Source organism: Rhinopithecus bieti, unplaced genomic scaffold (assembly GCF_001698545.2).
Source record: "Rhinopithecus bieti isolate Rb0 unplaced genomic scaffold, ASM169854v2 scaffold_42347, whole genome shotgun sequence".
In the NCBI taxonomy this organism is placed as follows: Eukaryota; Metazoa; Chordata; class Mammalia; order Primates; family Cercopithecidae; genus Rhinopithecus; species Rhinopithecus bieti.
Genome location: NW_016817159.1, coordinates 247646 through 253216, shown reverse-complemented (window position 1 = coordinate 253216; position 5571 = coordinate 247646).

Below are 5571 nucleotides of genomic sequence, written 5' to 3'. Positions count from 1 at the left end.
AAACATCTGCGGCTTCACTCCTGAAGTCAGAGAGACCACGAACCCACCGGAAGGAACAAACAACTGCAGATGCACCACCTTTAAGAGCTGTAACACTCACTGCGAAAGTATGCGGCTTCACTCCTGAAGTCAAGCAAGACCACGAACCCACCAGAAGGAAGAAACTCTGGACCCATCTGAACATCTAAAGGAACAAGGTCCAGACACACCATCTTAAAAACTGTAACACTCACTGTGAGGGTCCGTGGCTTCATTCTTGAAGTCAGCAAGACCAAGAACCCACTGGAAGGAACCAATTCTGGACACGTTTTGGCAACCATGAAGGGACTATCACCAAGTGGTTAGTACCATCAGATCCCTTTCACTTGCTATTCTGTCCTATTTTTTCTTAGAATTCAGGGGCTAAATACCGGGCACCTGTCAGCCAGTTAAAAGTGACTAGCGTGGCCACCAGACTGACCACACGGGTATTGGACTTTCTGGAAAAGGGCTCTCTAACAACACCTGACTCTTCAGAGTTGGGAACGTTGGTTTGCCTGGAACCAACTTCCACTTTTCCTCTAGTTCTGGGCTGAGTCAAGGTTCAACAGAGAGAAAAGCCATTCAGCTACAGGGTCCTGACAACAAGTTTGTTGACCCTGTGGCCATGAGCAGAACTCTCAGCGTCATGTCACCCAAGCTAGACTCACCCATCTATCCTATCTATCCTGACTCTTGCCTCCTGGGTCCTAATACCTACCAGACAAACTTCCTCTCACGTCTATTATTTGAGGCTAGTCCCAATTCTAAAACCCACTCCCTGTCTATGGTGGTTTTCAAGTTTCACCTATAAGAATTATTTCTAGTATAAACTCCAGGACTCTGTTACCTTCTTTAGGCACCTGGGCTCACCAATCAGAAAGACATAATTTTTGCCCAAAGCCCCATCATAGGGGTGACCATCTGGAATTTTAGAATACATCTTCAGACAATCAGGCCTAACAAAAGCTTTTCCTGAAGCTAAGATATGGGGAGCCTCAGAAACTGTATCCTTCATATTCATATAAGTGAGAACAAAAGGCATCACTCTTCCAACTCTGAAGATCCCTCCCCTCCCTGAGGCTATGGACCTCCACTTCATTTTGGGGGCATAATATCTTTATAGGACAGGGGTAAAATCTCAATACTAACAGAATGCTTAAGACTCTAACAGGTTTTCGAGAATGCATCAGTAAGGGCCAGTGAATCCAACTTTTCTCGGTCCTCCTTGTGGTCTAGGAGGACAGGCAAGGGTGCAGGTTTTCAAAACTGTGTCAGTAAGGGCCACTAAATCTGACATTCCTCGGTCCTCCTTGTGAGCTAGGAGGAAAACTAGTGTTTCTGCTACTGCGTCAGTGAGCACAACTATTCCAATCAACAGGGTCCAGGGACCATTGCAGGTTCTTGGGCAAGAGGTGGTTCTGCTGCTGTGTCAGTGAGTGCAACTATTCTGATCAGCAGGGTCTAGGGACCATTGCAGGTTTTTGGGCATGGGGAGAAACAAACAAACTAAAACGGCGGGGGGTTTTGTCCTTCAGATGGGAAACACTCAGGCATCAACAGGCTCATCCTTGAAATGCATCCTAAGCCAATGGAACCAATTTGACCTGCAAACTCTGAAAAAGGGGCAGTTCATTTTTTTCTGCACTATGGCATGGCCCCAATATTTTCTCTCTGATGGGGAAAAATGGACACCTGAGGGAAGTATAAATTACAATATTATGCTGAAACTTGACCTTTTCTGTAAGAAGGAAGGCAAATGGAGTGAAATACCTTATGTCCAAGCTTTCTTTACATGGAAGGAGAATCCACAACTATGCAAAGCTTGCAATTTACATCCCACAAGAGGACCTCTCAGCTTACCCTCATATCCTAGTCTCCCTATAGCTTCCCTTCCTATTAATGATAAGCCTCCTTTAATCTCCCCCACCCAGAAGGAAACAAACAAAGAAATCTCCAAAGGACCACAAAACCCCTGGGCTATCGGTTATATCTCCTTCAAGCTGCAGGGGGAGGGGAATTTGGTCCAACCCAGGTACATGTCCCTTCCTCCCTCTGTGATTTAAAGCATATCATGGCAGACCTGGGGAAGTTTTCAGATGATTCCAATAGGTACATAGATGTCCCGCAGGGTCTAGGGCAAACCTTCGATCTCACTTTGAAAGATGTCATGCTATTGTTAGATCAAACCCTAACCTTTAATGAAAAGAATGCGGCTTTAGCTGCAGCCCAAGAGTTTGGAGATACCTGGTATCTTAGTCAAGTAAATGATAGAATGACAGCCAAAGAAAGGGACAAATTCCCTAACAGTCATCAAGCTGTCCCCAGTGTGGATCCCCACTGGGACCTCAACTTAGATCATGGAGAATGGAATTATAAACATCTGTTGACTTGTGTTGGAGAAAGAGTAAGAAGAATTAGGAAAAAGTCCATCAATTATTCAATAATGTCCACTATAACTCAGGGAAAGGGAGAAAATCCTCTGCCTTCCTCAAGTGGCTATGGGAGGCCTTAAGAAAATATACTCCCCTGCCAACTGATTCACTATAGGGTCAATTGATTCTAAAAGATAAGTTTATTACCCAATAATCCACAGACATCAGGAGAAAGCTCCAAAAGTGAGTCCTGGGCCCTGAGCAAAATCAGGAGGCATTATTAAACCTGGCAACCGTGGTGCTCTATCATAGGGACCAAGAGGAACTGGCCCAAAACGAAAAGTGAGATTAGAGAAAGGCCGCAGCCTTAGTCATGGCCCTCATACAAACAAACCTTGGTAGTTCAGAGAGGACAGAAAATGGAGCAGGCCAACTACGCAGTAGGGCTTGTTATCAGTGTGGTTTACAACGACACTTTAAAAAAGATTCACCAATGAGAAGCCATCCCTCGTCCATGTCTGCTATGCTGAGGCAATCACTGAAATGTGCACTGCCCCAGAGGACAAAGATTATCTGGGCCAGAAGTCCCCAATCAGATGATCCAGCAACAGGATTGAGGGTGCCTGGGGCAAGTACCAGCTCATGTCATCACCCTCACTGAGACCCGGGTACGTTTAACCATTGAGGGTCAGGAAATTGGCTTCCTCATGGACACTGGTGCGGCCTTCTCAGTGTTAATCTCCTGTCCCAGACAACTGTCTTCAAGTTCCATTACCATCTGAGAAATCCTGGGACAGCCTGTAACCAGGTATTTCTCCCACCTCCTCAGTTGTAATTGGGAGACTTTTCTCTTTTCACATGCCTCTCTTGTTATGCCTGAGAGTCCCACACCCTGATTAGGGAGGGATATATTAGCCAAAGCTGGAGCTATTATTTACATGAATATGGGGAACAATTTACCCATTTGTTGTCCCCTACTTGAGGAGGGAATCAACCCTGAAGTCTGGGCTTTGGAAGGACAATTTGGAGGGGCAAAAAATGTCCATCCACTTCAATTCAGGCTAAAAGATCCCACCACTTTTCCTTATCAAAGGCAATATCCCTTAAGGATTGAAGCTCATAAAGGATTACAGGATGTTGTTAATCATTTAAAAGCTCAAGGCTTAGTGAGCAAATGCAGCAGTCCCTGCAATACCCCAGTTCTAGGAGTAAAAAAGCAAATGGTTAGTGGAGACTAGTACAAGATCTTAGACTCATCAACGAGGCAGTAATTCCCCTATATCCAGTTGTACCAAACCCCTATACCCTGCTCTTTCAAATACCAGAAGAAGCAGAATGGCTTACTGTTCTGTACCTCAAGGATGCCTTCTTCTGTATTCCCCTGCACTCTGACTCCCAGTTTCTCTTTGCTTTTGAGGATCCCATAGACCACATGTCCGAACTTACATAGACAGTCTTGCCTCAAGGGTTTAGGGATAGCCCTCAACTGTTTGGTCAGGCACTGGCCCAAGATCTAGGCCATTTCTCAAGTCCAGGTACTCTGGTCCTTCAGCATGTGCATGATTTACTTTTGGCTACCAGTTCGAAAGCCTCATGCCAGCAGGCTACTCTAGATCTCTTGAACTTTCTAGCTAATCAAGGGTACAAGGCATCTAGGTCAAAGGCCCAGCTTTGTCTACAGAAGGTCAAATATCTAGAACTAATCTTATTGAGAGGGACCAGGGCCCTCAGCAAGGAATGAATACAGCCTATACTGGCTTATCCTCGCCCTAAGCCATTCAAACAGTTGTGGGGATTCCTTGGAAACACCGGCTTTTGCCGACTATGGATCCCCATATACAGTGAGAAAGCCAGGCCCCTCTATACTCCAATCAAGGAGACCCAGAGGGCAAATATTCATCTAGTAGAATGGGAACCAGAGGCGGAAACAACCTTCAAAACCTTAAAGCAGGCCTTAGTAGAAGCTCCAGCTTTAAGCCTTCCCACAGGACAAACTTTTCTTTATATGTCACAGGGAGAGCAGGGATAGCTCTTGGAGTCCTTACTCAGATTCGTGGGACCACCCCACAACCAGTGGCGTATGTAAGGAAGGAAATTGATGTAGTAGCAAAAGGCTGGGCTCACTGTTTAAGGGTAGTTGCGGCAGTGGCCATCTTAGTGTCACAGGGTATCAAAATAATACAAGGAAAGGATCTCACTATCTGGACTACTCATGATGTAAATGGCATGCTAGGTACCAAAGGAAGTTTATGGTTATCAGACAACAACCTACTTAGATACCAAGTGCTACTCCTTGAGGACCAGTGCTTCAAATACGTACATGTGTGGCCCTCAACCCTGTCACTTTTCTCCCATAGGATGGGGAACCAATTGAGCATGACTGCAAACAAATTATAGTCCAGACTTATGCCAACTGAGATGATCTCTTAGAAGTCCCTTTAGCTAATCCTGACCTTAACCTATATACCGATGAAAGTTCATTTGGTGGAAAATGGGATATGAAGGGCAGGTTATACCATAGTTAGTGATGTAACCATACTTGAAAGTAAGCCTCTTCCCCCAGGGACCAGCACCCAGTTAGCAGAACAAGTGGCACTTACCCGAGCCTTAGAACTGGGAAAGGGAAGAAGAATAAATGTATATACAGATAGCAAGTATGCTTATCTAATCATATATGCCCATGCTGCAATATGGAAAGAAACGGAATTCCTAACCTCTGGGGGAACCCCCATTAAATACCACAAGGAAATGATGGAGTTATTACATGCAGTGCAAAAACCCAATGAGGTGGCAGTATTACACTACTGAAGCCATCAAAAACAGCAAGGAGAGGGGAGAACAGTAGCATAAGCAGCTGTCAGAGGCAGGGAAAGACCAGCAAGAAGGAAAGAGAGGAAGACACAAAGAAGGAGTCAAAGGAAGAGAGAAAGAGAAAGAAGTAGTAAAGAAAAAAATAGTGTACCCTATTTCTTTAAAAAACAGGGTAAATTTCTGTCTATGTAGCCAAGGAATATTCTTCTTATGTGGAACGTCAATCTATGTCTGCCTCCTCACTAACTAGGCAGGCACGTGCACCTTAGTCTTTCTAAGTCCCAACATTAATGTTGCCCCAGGAAATCAGACCCTATCAGTGCCCCTCAAAGCTCAAGTCCATCAGTGCAGAGTCATACAACTAATA